The sequence below is a fragment of the Hypanus sabinus genome, chromosome 12, assembly GCF_030144855.1.
Source record: "Hypanus sabinus isolate sHypSab1 chromosome 12, sHypSab1.hap1, whole genome shotgun sequence".
NCBI classification, from domain to species: domain Eukaryota; kingdom Metazoa; phylum Chordata; class Chondrichthyes; order Myliobatiformes; family Dasyatidae; genus Hypanus; species Hypanus sabinus.
This window is the reverse complement of record NC_082717.1, coordinates 45542770-45562336: the sequence shown is the minus strand read 5'-3', so window position 1 is coordinate 45562336 and position 19567 is coordinate 45542770. Positions and strand designations below refer to the sequence as shown.

Sequence of the window (19567 nt, the reverse complement as noted above, 5' to 3'; positions counted from 1 at the left end):
AAAAAGGCAGCGATAGACTGGACAGCCAATGCTCTTTTCCTATGGTGGCAATGGCTAATATCAAATAGCATATTTTTAAGATGATCAGAGGAAAGTGTAGAGAATTGCCAGAGGGGGTAGTTGTTTTTTTTTTAAAAACTGAGAGTGGGCGGTGCTTAGAACATGCTTCCAGGTTGGTGATAGAGGAAGGTGTATTTGGGACATTTAAGAAACTCTTAGGTAGGCCAATGGATGAAGAAAAAATGGAGGGCTATGTGGGAGGGAAGGGTTAAATTGATCTTGGAGTAGTTTAAGAGTCTGCAATAACATTGTGGGCCAAAGGGCCTGCACTGTGCTGTGTGGTTCTATATTCTAAGTTCCATAATGACCATAGAAAACAGCACAAATCAACAGATAATATAGTGCATGGCTTCAATACAAATGACAATTTAGAGAAGTATTGGCCTATGTCCACACTTTATTCACTCTTTTCCAAACTGAGCAGTAATTGGAGGCATTTGATTAGCGAGAGGCCAGTTATCCCTTGATCAGCTGGCGCTTTGCAGAACGTTGCACCCTACTTTCACCAATACTACCAGTCACTTTAATACAAAGCCGAACCTCTGCCCAAGACACTTTTGAATTTGCTATTGGTTCATTTCTCATGGCGGTTTTATCTGCTTGCTATCACACTACTGTTTGTGGAACAATGTCACACACAAACTGCCTCCCACACTTCCTGTACTACAACAATGACTACACTTCAGAAGTACTTTGTAGGCCATGTAGTTCTCTGGGACGTCTCGAGGTCACAAAGGAGGTTGCATAAAGGCTCTTTCTTTAAAAGCTGCTGTGGGTCTGTTCCGGCTGATGTGGACAAAACAAGCCTGATGCTATTACAGTTTCAAAGTAAAATGTTGAATGTAAACTGTTTGATTTAAAGTAGTTCTCAAAACAGTTTCCTTCTGTGCTTTAAACCAAACTTTAGATTTAAACAAAACTCAAATATATACAGTTGTCAGAGTACCTTTTCCACAAGGAGTGTCATAGTTCACCATATGGTATCCTAGAAGAGAGCTAGCTTTACACAAGTCCCTTGAGCAAGAACTTACAATCATATTGTACTTTGCACAATTTATACATCCTAATGCAACACTACCAAATTTTTTACACCTGCAAGGAAGGATAGACAGAGTATCAGTTTGACATCTAATAAAAAGGGAATCCAGATTCTGAAGCTACATATGAGGCTCGAATTCTGATCCGCATCGACTAGGGAGGTGATGAGGTTATTTCCTATCAGTGTGAGAGGGGAACAACCTGACAGGAGACTCCCAAATAGAGATCTCCAAAGCTATTGACAACTGATTACAAAGACATTAGTAATGGCCTTGGCACAAATTGTACATTTATAAGGTTAGGTTGAAGAAAATAAAAGCCAATTAAAAATCTGAACAAAATAGGAAATATCTAAATAGACTATCCAGATGTAATTACACTGCTGTTTGGATGGGACTGAAGTATATGCATTTACTGTGCTTACTACGTAACAGTGGGAACATAGAATTTAGTTAAAGCACTTCAAGACAACCCAAGACCATGAAAAGCTATCAAAACAAGCATTTCTTTCATTCAAATACATGCCAGATTGAAGAAAATTCACATACAATTACATTTGTAAAGGCAAAGCCACACAATTGTAATATTCATTTGTTGTCTTGAATAAGTAATTAAATTTTACAAGCTAGCCAAGAAGAACTGAAGAGATTCCAATGCACTTTTGAAACCAGCGAACACTAATTTTCATATGTACGTGCGGGGCTAACACAGATAAAGCCTGGTGCCCAGCCTTATAAGACCTTGTGGTGTCTGTCAGTTACTGCCTTGAACTGCTGCAGTCCCCCTGGTATACCCACAGTATTGTTAGATGAGATTTATGCATGGTAACAATGAAATTATGATACAACTCCACACTGAAACTTTTGCTGCTGCTTCCTTAGTGATGGAGGGAATTAATGGTTCTAGTGATAAATGGTTCAGCAACCAAAGCTGAAGTCCTGAAGTTTGCGAGCCTGAGAAAGCCCGTCTGGGTGAGTGGGAAAATAGGAAAGGATTTTGCTTTGCTGTTGGCATCTTGTTTTACTTTTGCGGCTTATGTTGCTCTGTGGAACACTGTGGACCTGCTATGTTAGCTGCCAGAATGTGTGGTGACACTTGCAGGGCATCTCCAGCACATCCTTCAGTGTACTGGCTGTTAATGGAAATGACACATCTCACCATCAGTTTCGATGCATATGCGATAAATAAATCGGAATCAGCTGAATTGTGTTGAGCTTCAGAGGATTTTTGCTGATGCATACCCCTGGCCCTGACTTTATTTCGTTTAAAGCAAATAGCAGGCATCACTAACAAGGTCAGCATTTATTGACCATCCCAGTTGCACAAGGGAGCCATAGCTAAACCACTTGGCATTGTCACTCCCCAAGTGCTGAGTGCTGGTGTCATGTGATGCTATCTGGTAAGGAATTCCAGGATTCAGACACGGTGCATGAATAGCAATACAAAGTTGAACTCCAGTAATGCAAAATCCAATCGTTCATACATTTTGATGGTTCAGCAACTGGCTGACACACAAGTCCGGAACGTGAGCACAAAACGAGTGCAAGCAGGGAATGTGACTAAAAGCAGGGTCTACACTATGGGCTGATAGTACAGGTGGAATGAGGGCAAGCATCAAAATTGTGCGTATGGATGTAGCTGGAGCCAAAATAAGGACCGTTTGTTGATTTCTTGCTCCTTTTAAATTCACCCTGCTCAATATTGTGTAATATGTAAGAAAAGTGAAATAAAGATGTGTTCGTATTAACAGGGATAACCCCCAATAGTCAAAAGAAAACCCTGCTAATGCAGTACAACTAAAGCCTGAAGAGTGCCAGATTAGCATTTTGTTTTAAGGGTGTGTTATTTCAAGGGATACATCTGTTTGATGGTGTTCCCAATTCAGATACGATGCTTGCACTTCTCATTTGATGTCAAGCACTTGAAAGAGCAGCTGAGGCAAATATTTCCCACACCCTGGCCAGAGTATGGTGATGGTAGGACTTCTTAAGTGTTGCTGAAGCGGTACTTATTGACAGCCCGAAATGTGCTTACAATATGGTGAAGAACCGACTTGAAGTATCCAGAGGTGCATCACTTTCCACAAGATTCCAAACCTCTGACCTGCTCCTGTAGTAACAGCATTTATTTCACCATTCTATTGAGTACTTGGTCAATGTTACACACGGATTGTCTCTATCCCGTCGGTGGTGGTCTTGTGCTGACAGTTATCACACAGCTGAATGCTGACCAGATCTCACCAGCTCATTTCCTAATGTACTGTTAATGGGTTTGAAGATTGCAATATCTACAAGGCACAAGGATTTTACCAAGACTTGTGGAAATTAGGAGATGTCTCTTGCTTCAAGAGTCACAGCCTTTTACTTACTTTTGTGGTTGGAGGACCAACAGTGATCCCATGATGTTGACTTAGCTAATAGGAAAATGAAGATGATTCAATTTCAGATAGATAGCAAAAACTAACAAACTCACAAGGATATTGGAAATGCCCTATTACACAAATTTTATTAATTATCTATGATGACTCTGACAATGCATAAAATACTATTCTGGTATGTAACCAACAACTAGATTGTGCATTGTGTTTACTATTATTTCTTTCAAATTCCAACGTTTTTCAAAGCAAAGCATGTACAATTTTCCAAGCCAATGACTTCTGCAACCAGTGGACCACCTTTGAAAAAGTGACAGCATTAACCCAAGGTTAATTTAATCTGGAGCTTGTAAGGCACATTTCCTCAGAATCTGAACTCAGACGTGCCCACAGGTCATATGTTTCAAATTGCATTTCCATTACAGTTAATTACTACATAGAGCGGATCAGAGCTCAAGTAGAAATTCAGATCAGATTGCCTACACTGTGACTGAATATAATGAATGCCACATAATATTTTAAATATTTTAGCTTGCCTGAGTTTATGAAATTCTCAAGTGTTAAAAGGCAGGTACAGAGCGACAATTCTGTACAACCATAGAAGGAAGTTTTATTCCGAATATGTATAATTTGCTGTGATAGCTTTACGAAGTTGTAATATTGTAATAATTCAGGATCCATCGCAAGAGGAATTTACCCCAAGTGCTAGCTCAGAGTCAACAATATCCTTTGTTTCAGTATTTCTATAGGGAAAAACACGCAGTCAAGTTTTAAACATTTCAAACTATTATTTCTTTAGTGAAACAAACTCCATTTGTAGAGTTCGCATAACTGATTTGAACGACATTGTTGTTTAAAGTTTTGCGTTCAAGGTTTGTGAGAGCAATCTCCTTCGACAAGCTCAATCCTCCGATTGTTCATTCACTCAAGTCTTGCGCAGTCTTTATCTCTATTTTTAAAATAGAAAATGTTCATTTGCTTAGCATTTTTAGTAAACATCTTTGCCACTAACCCAACGATTAAAAGTAATTTGTTTCAGAAAGCACGGCATCCACTCGTTTGATCTGCTACCTGGGTCGCCCAGCGAAACGCAAGACGGTCTCTTTAAACGTGCTACAACAAAGCAAGGGCCGAAATTAGTTTTGTGCAGGGATGCAATAATTGTTCTCGGTGCAAAAGCCCTGTAGAAAGTTGAACAGACACACGTTGGAATGGAAGGCTACCGCGTCTTCATCCGCAAGCCCCCATCTCGGAAGCCCTGGAGTAAGGGACGTGCAGAAAGATCAGGCTGCCGGGACCGTTGGTAGTGCAGCCGCATAGGGAAGCACGTCCGACTGTGGATCTATCAAAGGGAGAACTGAGAGCCGGGCTCGATCAAAAGGGCCACTTCTCACCTTTCCATTTTATCTATTCTCTATGCCCTCACATCTCCGATTAATCAGACAGGCTATGAGAATGAAGAAACTCACGTTCTCTTACCTGTTTACATGTCTTTTGTATCTAGAGATGGTGCCTGGTTAGTCCATTAAATCCATAAACAGCGCGCGCTTCTTCCAAATACTTCCCAAATGTGTTTCCTTTCTTTGAAAAAAATAGAGTTTCCAGAAGTGGGCAGTGGTCCGGTGTTGTTCCGGGTGAGGAATCCACGTCGTTCCCTGCTGCGGGGCTGCACCGAGAGCGGGGCTCAGCCCACTCGGGAACTACTTTCGTACGGTGGCGTTAGGTCGCCGTGGCTGCTCCCCCCCTTCACTCCCCCTGCCAGGCCAGCCGCCTACGGTGCTCGTCCGGTCGGTGATCCCGTCCCCGTCCCACCTTCTCTCTCCCCCCACCCCCCTCCACTCACTGCCCTTCCGAACCAGACTCGAGTTTGAGGGGAAAAAATCAGCTCCTCGTGACATCAGAAATGTGGAATGTCAGGAATGTGAGCTGCTGTGGGGCTGAGATGTCGTTCCTTCTTAATAGGCACTCGGCGAAAACACGCCCAGCCAGCGCTGATTTAAAGCAGGCCTGCAACAATTTAACCTTTAATACGATTACTTTTATGCACACACAGTTTCAGAGTAATCGACAGGGTGTTCGTTCAACTAACAAAAAGAGCCGACGCGATTGGGTACATTAGCGTAAAAAAAGAAACATTATTCCAACTTTATTGATATATTTAGACTGAACGCCTCTAAAATATTCGGAAATGAATATACTTTATTAAGGAATGCGTGTCGTCTCTAAATCGTCTTATGCTTCGTGATTGTAGTGAAGAGCGAAGTCACTAGCTCATGGGTGACACCGTGTGGCGGATTTTGGGTTTTAAATAATGTATGTCGGCTGGTCCATGCGTTCAATTTGGTTCAAATTCATCTGCAGCGATCCCAACATATAAACCCAGCAAAGTTGTTTAGATTGTCTGCTTCCACCTGCACTCTCTTGACAGCACGCTTTTTTCTGAGAGCCCATATAACATTACCAGAGTTCTGCTTTACATTCCCTTGAGTTTATCTCAAAAATTTAGATAAGAAATGCTCAGCCTGAAATATTAATATGACTCGCGGAGTTGTCATTATCTAAATATGGATGAAGATTTAAATTTTAAAGATGGAAAAAGAGGAAAGAATTATGGACAGTGTTTAGTTGTCTTTAAAAAGTATGAATGCCCTAGAGAAATACCTTCAAATATTCTAGGACTGGGGTGTTAACAGAAATAGGGAGAATCATCTCTGGCAGATTAGAAAATAAGAACGAGCACTCTCATGCAATAATTTCCAGGCCACAAGCCAATGCTGGCTACTGAGTGCACAGGTGATGGGAATCAAGACTTGCTGAAAGTCAGGATTTTGACAAGCAAGTTTAGGATGAGTGCAGAATGGACTGCTGGCCAGGAAAACGTTAGAATTGTGAAGTCTCATATTAGCCAAGGCAGAGTTAAGGGTTTCAGCAGTAGATCACTGATACTGTAAAGATGGATGGAAGCTGTCCTATTGAATCAGAACCAGGTTTATTATCACCAGTGTGAAATGACGTTTATTATATAGGACATGAAATCTGTTGTTTTTCAGCAGCAGCAAAGTGTAAATGACTATAAATTACAAAATAAATGGTGTAAAAAATAATGAGGTGGTGATCATAGTTTCATGTCATGTTCAGAATTCTGATGGCAGAGAGGAATAAGTTGTTCTTAAAAGTTTGAGTGTGGCCTTAAGGTTCCTGTCCCTGATGGTAATAACACAAAGAGTGGGTGTCCCTGATAGGAAGGGTCCTTAATGACGGATGCTGTCTTCTTGAAGCACCACCACGTGAAGATGTCATTGATGATGGGGAGTCAACAACCCTCTGCAGCCTCTTTTGATCCTCTACATTGGAGCCTCCATACCAGGCTGTAAACAACCAGACATAATGCCTTGCATCATACATCGGTAGAAATTTGCAAGGGCCTTTGGCAACATACCAAATCTGCCCAAACTCCAAATGAAGTAGAGCCACTGTCATCCATTCTTTGTGGTTGCATCAATGAGTTGGGCCTAGGACAGATATTCTGAGCTGTTGATACCCAGGAACTAAAAGCTTCTCACTCTTTCCACTACCGATCCTTCTGTGCGGACTGTCGTGTGTTCTCCTGACTTCCCCTGCATCGAGTCCTGGTACAGCAAACAAAACAACCAATCCCAGGATGACTTCCACTGACTGGTCATTGTTTCTAACAACATCTCAAATGTTCTCGGGGAAACCTTTTAAATAGTATTGCTTTGGGATGCACTGCTGAGGCTGTTGTAGCTGTGTGGTTTTACTGAATAAATGTTACTATGCTCTGTCTTTGTTCTATTGGCTACTTTCAGAACTCAGTGGCAGTTATAGGTGAACAAACACAAGTGGTGACAAGGTGCTATATTATATCAATTTCAGCAGAAGACTTGCAGCAAGCTCTTCAGTAAATTGGTCTGCTCGGCTACATGCATACTGGGAGAGACTGAAGAGAAAAACTCCAGAGATTAGGACAACAAAGAGATGATCACAGGAGGCAGAGGAGAGGCTACAGGATTTCTTTGAGTCAGTGGACTGGGCCCTGTTCAAGAACTCATCTGTGGATCTGAACAAATATACCACAGTTGTCATGGACTTCATTAAAACCCAAGTGTGTCCCCACAAAATCATTCAGCGTCTAACCCAGCCAGAAGCCCTGGATGAACCATGAGATCCTGAATCTGCTAAGGGCCAGTTTGGAGACATTCAAGTCCAGTGGCCAAGAAAGTTACAAGAGCTCCAGGTATAATCTCCAGAATGCCATCGCATTGGTGAAGTGGCAATTCCAGACCAAACATGAGTCAACCAAGGATGCTTGACAGTTGTGGTAGGCCTTGAATGCTATCACCTCGTATGAAGTAAATTCAATGACATAGGCGAAAACAGGGCTTCGCTTCCAGATGAGCTCAATGCCTTCTTAGCTCACTTTGACTGTCAAAACATGGAGAAACCATCACAAACTCCCAGAGCCCCTGATGATCCTGTGATTTCAGTCTCTGAGGCCGATATGTGAGCAGCCTTCAGGAAGGTGACCCCATGAAAATCAACTGGCCCTGATGGTGTAACTGGTCAAGTACTGATCAGTACCTGTGCTGATCAATTGACTGGCGTGTTCAATGAGAACTTTAACCTCTCGCATTGACAGTCTGAGGTACCCATCTGCTTCAAGCTGGCTTCAATTGTACTGGTGCCTAGGAAGAATGTGGTACCTTGCCTCAGTAACTATTGACCAGTACCACTTATATCCACAATAATGAAGTGTTTTGAGAGGTCGGTGATTAAACTTGTCTACTAGAGCAGTAGGTCCACAGCAAATGCCATTTTACTGGCTCTTCACTCAACCCTGGAAAATCTAGACAGCAACGATGTATACGTCAGGATGCTCTTTATTGATTAGAGCTCAGCATTCAATAGCATCATCCACTTAAGACTCATCAATTTGCCCAAGTCCTTGTGCAATTGAATCCTTGATTTCCTCTCTTGCAGAGCGCAGTTAGTCTGGATTGGCAACAACATCTCTTCTGCAGTCTCCATCAGCACAGCTGCACCACAAGGCTGTGGTTGGCCCCTGCTCTAATCGCTTTACACTTATGACTGCGTGGCTAATCACAGCTCCAATCCCATATTCAAGTTTTCTGATGACACCACTGTCATAGGCTGAATCAAAGGTCGTAATGAATCAGCATATAGGAGGAAGATTGAAAATCCAGCTGAGTGGTGCCATAACAACCAGCTCTTCCTCAATGTTAGACAGAACAAGAAACTGATTATTGACTTCAGCAGGAGGAAACCAAAGGTCCATCAGCCAGTCCTCTTTGAAGGATCAGAGGTGGAGAGGATCAGCAACTTTAAATTTCTCGGTGTTATTATTTCAGAGGACCTACCCTGGTCAATTACAAAGCACATACGTGCAATTACAAAGAAAGCATGGCAGTATCTCAACTTCTTTAGGAGTTAGCAAAGATTCAGCATGACATCTGAAAATGACAAACTTCTACAGATGTCTGGTGGAGAGTATATTGTCTGGCTGCATCATAGCCTGGTAAGGAAAAATCAAAACCCTTGAACAGAAATTCCCTCAAAATGCAGTGGATATGGCCAGTCCATCACGAGTAAAGCCCTCCCAACCATTGAGCACATCTACATGAAACATAGTCGCATGAAAGCAGCATCCATTATCAGGGAACCCCACCACCCCGGACATGCACTCTTCTCGCTGCTGCCGTCAAGAAGAAGGTATAGGTGCATCACGACTCACACCACCTGATTCAGCAATAGTTATGATGTCTCAACCATCAGGCTCTTGAATCAAAGGGGATAACTTCACTCAACTTCACTTCATCAGTGAAATGTTCCCACAACCTATGAACTCACTTTTAAAGACTCTTGATCTCATGATTCTCAATATTCATTGTTTGTTTGTTTGTTTGTTTATTTATTTATTTATTATTATTTTTTTTTCCTTTATACGTGCACAGTTCATGTCTTCTGCAAACTTGTTGGATACTCAAGCTGGTGTGGTCTTCCCTTGTTGTTATTCTATTATGGATTATTGAGCATGACATCAAAAAAATGGATATCAGGGTTGTCCCACTAGGAGCACCAGATGTAATAGATGACTCCAATAGATTTGCAAATGAAGTGCTGCCTTTCCTGGAAGGACTGTTTGGGGCCCTGAATATAGGTGAAGGAAGAGGTGAATGGCAGGTGTAGTACTTCTGCTAGTTGAAAGGATAAGTGCCAGGAGGGACAGTAATGGGGTGGGACAAATGGACAAGGGAATCACAGAGAGAGTGATCCCTGCAAAAGGTGGAGATGGTGGGGGGGGGGGGGGAAAGGGTCCTGTTCAACAGGAGAAAGTTGTGGAGAATGACATGTCGGATGTGGAGGCTCATGGGATTGTTGGTGAGGACAAGAGGAACTCTATCTCTATTAAGACGGTAGGAAGATGGGGTGACTACAGATGTCTAGGAAATGGAGGAGATGAGGGTGAGGGCAGACTCAATGGTGGAGGAAGGGAAACCTCATTCTTTAGGGAACGACATCTCTAATGGCCTGGAAAGGAAAGCATCTTGGAGCAGATGTGTTGGAGATGAGGGAACAGAGAAAAGAGAGTGCCATTTTTTCAAGAGACAGAGTGGGAAGAGACGTAGTCAAGATAGCCATGGGAATTGGTAGGTTAATAAAAGATGTCAGTTGACATTTTGTCTTCAGAGATGGAGACAGGGGGATTGAAAGAGGAGAAGGAGGTGTCAGAAATGGACCAAGTTAAGGGCAGGTTAAAAGATGGAGGCAAGGTTGACAAAATTGCCAGGCTCAGCATGAGTGCATAAAGCAGCACCAATGCAGTCGTCAATGTAGAGCAGTTAGGGAGTATTACCAGGGAAGGCTTGGAACATGGATTGTTCCATGTAGCCATTGAAAAGTCAGGCATAGCTGGGTCCCATGTGGGTGCCCACGGCTGCTCCTCGAATTCAAAGAAAGTGGGAGGAGCTGAAGGAGAAATTCTTGAGGTTGAGGACCAATTCCATCAGACGGAGGAGGGTAGTGGTGGAAGGGCACTGGTCAGGTCTGTTTTAAAGAAGTAAGTAGAGACCTTTAAGTCCTTCTTAATAGCGGGTAGATGTGTACAAGGACTGCACACTCGAGGTGAAAATGAGGCAATCCAGGCCAGGGAATTGAAAGTTGCCGAGGAGATCAAGCACAGCACAGGCCCTTTGGTGCATGATGGTGTGACAACCTTTTAACCTACAACAAGATCAATTTAACCCTTTGGAATCATATATTTTTCTTTCATCTATGTACCTTTCTAAGAGTCTCTTAAATCTCCCAAATGTATCTGCCTCTACCACCATCTACAGCAGTCGTTTCTCTGTAAAAAGAAACACCCTCTTATACCCCCTACATTTTGCTCCAACCACCTTAAAATTATGCCCTCTCATTATTAGGCATTTCCACCCTGGAAAAAAGATGCTGGCTGCCCATTTTTATCTATATCTCTTATCATCTTACACAGCTCTATCAAGTTACCTCCCAACCTCCTCCTTTCCAAAGAGAAAGGCCCTGGCTCGCTCAACCTTTCCTCAAAATAAATGCTCTCTGATTCAGGCAGCATCCTGGTAGATGTTCTCTGCAACCTCTCTAAATTTTCCACATCCTTCCTATAATGAGGAAACCAGAAATGAACACAATACTTCAAGCGTGGTCTCATCAGAGTTGTAGAGCTACAACATTTACTTGGGTTCTTGAGCTCAATCTGCTGAATAATGAACGCCAACACACCATGCATCTTCTTAAACACACCTTCAACTTTCATCACAACTTTGAAAGATCTCTAATCTACCAGTATACCTCCTGCCCACCCACATGATGTTGTGGAATTAATTCAGAAATATCTATCCAATATATAGAATTTAAATCCTTGACTTAAAATTCCTAGATGATTTTTATTGTTCGGCACCATACCTTGCTATACATCCATCACTTTGCAACTTCTAATTCACAGAATGTTGTTGTCTTTTAATTTTTAGCAACTGTAACCTTAGAAATTCCCTTTCCAAAGTAATTCAGATACTACTTTTCACATTTTCTTCAACATTCTTTCCATAAACTTTCCTTTTATTTAAATCATCCGCTGTAAATTTAGATTTCATTCATCAGCAATGTTCACTTGTCTCCTTATAAAATATTACAAAGCAGTAGATGTGGCAGATTGAATTTCATTAATGACAATGGACTGATTGTGATATATGATTTATGAGGAAAACATCCATACATTTGGGATTTCTATTTGTTGATGTTTCTCATCCTAGTCCTTGAATCAATTTACCATTTAAAGGTATACAAAAACAAGACATTCATTCCATTGAATCCATGCTAACCTTGACTCATTTACACTCAATGACATTAATTATATTTTATTTTCCCCACATTCCCATTAAATCCCGCAGATACTACCACTTGCCTCACTCTTAGAAGCAATTCACATTGATCAATGAACCTCAGCTGCATATCAGAGGAAACCCTTGCAGTCACAGGAAGAAAGTGCAAACTCCACACTGTCAAAGATGGAGGCTGGGACTGAACAGGATGGCCTGGAGTTGTTGAGGTAGCAGCTCTACTAACTGCATCACCAGCCCAACCAGCAATCTCTGTAATCACTGCTCACAGCTCACCTTTTGCTAATTGTGGAGAATGACACATAATACAGGAATCAACAGAGTGAATGAAGAATTTGCATTTAAGTCAAGTCTTCTCAAATCTTCAGGTGGTGAAAAGCACTGCATTTTTAATGAATTCTGAGCCCTTGTTTGTTATCTAGAAAAACACAAAAGTTACAATTTTATACAGTGAAATGATACAGAGATGAAAGGTCAATTAAGGTGAATTTTGGTGGTGTTAATTACCAGAAGTATATCAGCTGGAACAATATTATTCAAAATAGATTTTCGGCATCCTTTTGTTTGCAGGAAACAATGCATTTACCAGTGAGATAGACGCCCTTTGTGTGAGAAAAAAATCCAACATTCAAATTACAGCAGCACAAAATAGCAGAGAAATAAGGAAATCAACTAATAATAGTCTATTTTGTTTTCCACAGAACTGTGGTTACAGATATAAAAGGGAGTCGAATTTTTGCTGTTGCCTGACCAACTGTAGTAACTTTAGCAAAATATTTGTAGAAGTTCCAGAATAAATTGGTAAATCCAAACTTTGAGTATTGTTTCTATAGACATTCCATAGAATGGACATTCCATCAGTTACAACAGATGACTGGAAAAACAACAGTAAAAAATATAACTTCAGTAAACCCACACAAAATGCTGGAGGAATTCAGTGGGTCAGGCTGAACCTATGGAGGGAAATAACAGTCAACGTCAGGATTGGAAAGATAGGGGGCAGTGGAATTGGTAGTGGAAAGAGTTGTGGAACTGGAAGCAGCATGAGTTGCTTGGTGACTAATAGGCGAGTCCAGATGAGGAGAGAGGGAGAAAAGGAGTGATGTAAGAAGCTGGGAGGTGGTAGGTAGAAGAGGCAAATGGCTGAAGAAGAAGGACCTGACAGGAGAGGACTGTTGACTATGCAATAAAGGGACAGAGGTGGGGAATCAGTGGAAGGTGAAAGTGATGGGAAGGACTTGTGAGGGCAAGGGAGGGGAAGAAGAAGGGGTAAAGAAGCCAGAAAGAAGGGGAATGGGGGTAGAGGGGAGCAGAGAGGAGTGGTTAGTGGGAAGTTAGAGAAATTGATGCTGATGCCATTTACTAAGTCATTCCATTAAGCTGTTATACTGGTGGTCTCTTTGTCAACATACATTATATAAAATTCATTTTCAGTTTACCTATTATTAGTCATGGACTTCTTGTAGGAGCACAGATAATCATTTAAACTATTTATTTTCTTAAGGAAAATATAAGAGATTGAATAGGAGTAGATAAGTTTAAGATGGTGCTGGTGAATCTCAGTGACTTCCAGCTGGTGGCCAATGAAACAAGGAAAACAACTAAATACTTTGTTAGTCTCTCTTTTTCTGGTAAACAATCATTGCAGGAGAGAATTCGATGTAGCAGAACTGAGGCAAGACAAGGCAGCAGGTCTGTCATTAAGAATGATTTAAGTACTGGGCTGAATTGGAAAGGTTGGGTACAGGCCCCAGAATGTATTGAAGCTCTAATGTATGAATGTATCTCTTTCAGCGCAATGACTCCCCCTTAGTACTAAATATAAACTGATAACTTACACATACGCATTGATTTGTTACTCTCTTTGCAAAGTGAATATACACATTAACTTCTACTCCGAGTGTGTGTCTTTATTTATTTGATATGTAGTTGTACAGACACAACAAATTGGTGCTGAGTATAAACCTGAATGTCAGCAAATATCACCAGCTACACGGACAGTTATGAGACGACGGAATTCAGAGGAAAGGAGAGAGACAGTGGAAGGGAAAAGTGAATGGTATGGAGAAGATGGTCACGGATGCTAGAAAAAGGATGCATGAGTAACAGTGACAGATGCACAACTAGCAAAGCTAAAATAAAATTAATATGACAATGGCCTTGGTTGGGAAAGTTGACGAATTTGATAGTGCTACTGAGGACTGGGAATCGGATATCAAGAGGGATGAAGTGAGAGGGATGAGGGAAAGAAAGTCTCCACACTTCTTAGCTTAATAGATGCTAGGACATAGTGTCTCTCATGCAACTTAGTAACTCCAGAAAAACCAGCAAGCAAGACATTTGACGAAGGCTACTGTCAGAAAGAGACCGAACATTAGAACAGGTATTGACCATTGCAATATCATTAAACACTGCAGCAAAAAATGTGGCAGAACTACAGAAAAAGAATTTAGAATGTGAAATGCACAAAATATCCCTGAATGGTGCAAAAAGACAAAACTGTTATTGATGTGGCAGATCCTCCCATGACTGTTGGTTCAAAGAGAAAGATTGCAGGAAGTGTCACAAACAAGGTCATGTAGAGAGTGTGTGTAAGTCAGACAAAAAGCACAACCAAAGAGAACGACCACACAGAGTGAAAAGTTTTAAATACAACACTAAACAAATACATAAAGTGACTGAACGTGAAACTGAATCAGACAACACAGAGTCTGACAAAGGTAAGCTGTCATGCCCAGAACTGTATATCATTTCTGAAGCATATCGCAAAATCATATGGATCACAACAGATGTGTCTGGTGTAAAATTGAAAATGGAGCTGGAACAGGGTCAGCTTTGTCTATAATTTCAGAGGCTGACTACAACAGACTATTTTCTAAGCTACCATTAGAAAAAACGTTGGTGATGCTTAAGACCTACACAGGTGAAAAGTGTCCCTGAAAGACAAACTGAAAGTGAATATGATGTACGGAGGCAAAACACAGCAGTTCGAGCTTTATGTGTTGAAAAGTGGAGGGTCAACACTTTTCAGACATGAATGGTTGAGAAAAATTCAACTAGATTGGCACACAATCAAAGCTCTCAATGTGTCATCAACAGGCAACAGCAGCTCAAATAGTAGCATTAATCAGAGACTGTCGCAGCTGCTTAATGCCAATGAAAAGGTGTTTGAGAAGTGCAGTGGTAAACTCAAAGTCATGAAGGCCTGAAATGAACTGGATGAAGCAGCAACACCAAGATTCCATAAAATGTTTCCAGTGCCTTACGCACCACATCCTAAATTAGATGCTGATCTGCAGAGCTTGGAGGTGTCTGGCATTCTCTCCAAGGTTGCGTGGAGCGATTGGACCATGCCTATTGAACCGGTGATCAAGAAAAGGAAGGCAGGAGCTGTTCGCATATGTGGGGATTTCAAAGTGAACATCAACCTTGCACTGTGTACTGTGCAGTATACCCTGCCATGAACAGCAGGCATTGGCAGGTGGGGAGAGGTTTCCAAAGGTTGACTTGTCACAAGTCTAACTGCAAATGGAGACTGAGGAGACAAGCAGGAAGTTCCTCACAACTAACACTCACAAAAAACTGTTCCAGTATCATCATCTCAACTTTGGTGTCACATCAGCTCCAGCAATTTGGCAAAGAGCAATGGACTAAGTGCTCCAAGATATCCCAGGAACTCAATGTTACACATCATTGTGACTGGCATGAATGATGAAGAGCACTCCGGAACCTTGGTAAAGTGCTTATCAGGCTGAGTCAATATTGTTTGCACACAGAGAGAGACAAGTATTAATTTTTCAAGAATGGACTCTCATATTGTGGACATGTCATTGATAAATATGGCTTACAAAAGTCACAAGAGAAGATTGAAGCAGTGCTGCAGGCACCCAAACCAGAAAATGTGTCACAATTCAGTCATACTTTGGCCTTGTAAACTACTACCACCGGTTTCTCCCAAACATTGCTACAGTGCTGGACCCATCGAACACACTGTTACAGACAAGAGTAAAGTGTAAGTGGTCAGAAAGATATGAAAGAGAATTCACCAAAACAGAGACTAATAATATCAGATGAACTGCTCACCCATAATGATTCAATTCTGCTCATCAGACTAGGGTGCAATGTGTACCCTTATGGCATTGGGGCCTTTTGTCAAAGATGGATCTGAACATCCAATTGCATTTGCTTCAAGATCACTAATGAGCACAGAACACAACTAAGCACAGATTGAACAAGAGGCCCATAGCCTAGTATGGGGAGTAAAGAAGTTCCACCACTATGTCTACGAACAAAAGTTTACTTTAGTGTCAGACCACCAGCCCCTGGTGTCCATTTGCAATCCCAGGAAGGGAATTCCAGTGATGACTGCTACCTGTTTGCAATGTTGGGCACTTTTTCTAGGAGCCCACTCTTATGACATAGAATTCAAACAATACAGAAACACCGACAGCTTGTCCTCTCTTCCACCATTGACAACTAAGGAAGAGAAGTCTTCATTCTGTGACACAGGAGAGTTGTTCCACACAGCATTGGTGGACCAGCTACCAGTAACAAATTCTGAAATACAAAGAGAACGAAGGAATGACAAAGTCTATGACATCACCATGCAAGGATGACCAGCTCATCGTAATTCTATGTTTCTAGAGTTCTCAGTGAGATGAAACCAACTGCTGGTATGTCAAAGAATGCTGATATATGGATCTTGTGTTGAGATTCCCTCTAAACTGTGCAACAGAGTGTTAGAGAATCTGCATGAAGGACATTTGGGTACAGTAATGATGAAGAGTCTTGCCTGGAGCTACATGTGGTGGCCAGGAATACGTAGATAGATTTAAGACTTGACCAAAAGCTGTTCAGGATGCCACAAATTCAAAGTACACCCCACAGGCTCTGTTACAGCCATGGTAGTGGCCATCTTCAGCATGGCAAAGAGTGCTTATTGACTTTGCTGGGCCATTCCTGAACTTCATGTTTTTGAATGCTGTGGATGCTCATTTGAAGTGGCCTGAGCTCATACCAATGAAGTCAACTTCATCAGAAAAGACTGTTTCTGCCCTGAGGTCCACCTTCTCCAAAAATGGCTTACCAGAACAAATTGTGAATGACAACGGACCACAGTACACATCAAAAGACTTCATACTAGTCATGAAAAAAAATGGCATCAGACATTTCAGTCAGCTGCTCACCACCCAGCAACAAATGGGTTAGCTGAAAGGTTTATCTAAACCTTCTGAAGGATTTATTTAAACCTTCAAGGTCCATTAAATCTATGGATAATGGAAGACATTTCCCTACAGCACAAGGCATATAACTTCCTTTATGAACTCTGTCATGCAATGACAAATCAAACACCTGCAATGCTGATCATGAGCAGGAATTTGAGATCTTGCAAAACCTCCTGGAAACAGACCTCTGGAAGGAAGTGCAAAATAAACAGTTTAGCCAGTTGCCAAGTAAATTAGCAAGGAGTTTTGAGGTTGAACAGGAAGTCCTAACGTGTGATTACCAAGAAGACAGGCGGACACCCGGTAGGATAGCGGTAAGAACTGGATCACTGATATACGCAGTGGATGTTGGAGATCAGACAAAGAGACATCACGTGAACCAGATACTGGATGCTCAGCCGAAGTACATACCTGAGTCGACTGCATCCAACTAGACGGACACGTTACAGCAACTGGAATTACCTCTCAGAGATTATCATGCCACTACCAGCAAAGTGACACCTGCAACAGATAAAATTGCTTTTGACAAACCACTTGCCAAACCTGATGCCACTCCACAGGTCTAGAGGTGCTATCCTGAAAGAAACAGTTTGCCAACAAAAGACAGGATCCTTTGTTATAGTGGTTAGTTATGGACTGTTATTGTGAAAGCATGTTTATTTGAATATAGTCTGCTAAAAGGAAATTTAATGTATTGTTACATATACAGTTATATGTTACATTAATCTGGGGAGTAAGTGTAATGTACAGATCTTTTTTTTTTTGCACAATGACTCCCTTAGCATTATTATTGATTGATAACTTACGCATGTACATTGTTTTGTTGCACTCTCTGCAAAGTGAATATACATGTTAGCTTCTGCGCAGAGTGCGTGCCTTTACTTGTAGTTGTACAGACACAACAGAAGCGACTGCACCTTATGATTGGACAATGATTTAGGCACCAGGCCAGATTGAAAAGATCAGGCTGTCAGGGTCCAAGGCGAGGGATGGGCTGGTTCAGCTTGCTGCTCCACTCTTTGCTGAACTAAGGGTCTGTGAATGGACTCTCTTTGTGGACTTCAGTTCAAAACACTATTTGCTTGCGTTTATTGTTTTTTCCCCACCCTGGATATTGTTGTCTGATGGTCTTTTTTTAAAGGGTTCTTTGTTTCGTGGTTGTCTGTTAGGAGGTGAATCTCAAGGTTGTTATAATGTATACATACAGTAGTATGGAGGCTGGTGAGGTGGTAGATGAGGTCAAGAGGAACCCTATCCCTGATAGGGTGGCGGGAGGATGAGGTAAGAGTAGATGTGCATGAAATGGAAGAGATGTGGTTGAGGGCAGCATTGATGGTGGAGGAAGAGAAGCCCCTTTCTTTGAAAAAGGAGGACACCTCCTTCATTCTAGAATGAAAAGTCTCATCCTGGGAGCAGATATCCGGCGGAGACAGGGGAATTTAGAAATGGGGGTGGCGTTTTTACAAGTAGCAGGATGGGACAATGTATAGTCCAGGTAGCTGTGAGAGTCTGTGGGTTTGTGATAAACATCAGTGGATAAGCGGTCTCCAGAGGCAGAGACAGTGAGATCAAGAAAGGTAAGGCAGGTGTCGGAAATGGACCAGATGAATGTGAGGGCAGGGTGGAAGTTGGAAGCAAAGTGGATGAAATTGACGAGTTCAGCATGAGTATGAAATACATACTGCTTTATGACCCTTAATTTCTATTTCAGGGAATTATAGGTAATTTCACCATAAGTATAAGCAAAAGCTTTGCAGCCCAACTTAATTAACATAATTCATACTAGGTAAGAATACACTCAGTCAAAGTAACAGTGCTTGCATTCAGACTTGGTAGTAGTATTAACAGTGAGGAGGATCGACTTGAGCTGCAGAGTGATACCGATGAATTGGTAAAAAGGGCAAAACAAAGGTAGATGGAAGCTAATCCAGAACAATATTAATTGATGCATTTTGGGAGGATTAATAAGGCTATGATATACACAATGAATGGTAGAACTCTCTGAGTTGGAGACCTTGATGTACATGTCCAAGGATAACTGAAACAACAGCACAGGTAGATTAAATGGTTAAAAGGTTGTTTCATACTGCAGTAACATTTTAACAAATAACTCTTATTGGTACTTTTTTTTAACCACAAGGTTTATATTTGTGCTTGATCTTTGCCTCCATGCAGACAGGAAATAGTAAGAAAAATAAAAAAGAACAATGTGACAGGAGAACAAAATCTGCAGGAAACATATGAACAGGATATGGAACGTAGATGCCTGCCAAAGTATTCATACTATCCCATCCACCCCCACCCCATGAACACCAGACATGTAAACATTGTTTATTATATTTTAGGAATTAGTCCCCTTTAAGCTCCAAATATTTTCCTTCATTCTACCTAACAGAATATCTAGTTTTTAATTTTCATCTTTTAAAGCACACTTTGAATTAATCACTTACCTCAACTCA

At 41.4% G+C, this 19567-nt stretch overlaps 1 protein-coding gene across 1 annotated transcript in view; it reads right to left on the bottom strand.

Moving 5' to 3' along the window:
* The window catches only part of LOC132402834 (tyrosine-protein phosphatase non-receptor type 14-like), a 248338-nt gene extending 243055 nt beyond the window's left edge, over positions 1 to 5283 (bottom strand). The window contains exon 1 of the mRNA XM_059985852.1: positions 4952 to 5283. The gene's annotated coding sequence lies outside the window, so the exon portion shown is untranslated. The remainder of the gene's footprint in view (positions 1 to 4951) is intronic.
* Positions 5284 to 19567: the final 14284 nt, after the last annotated feature.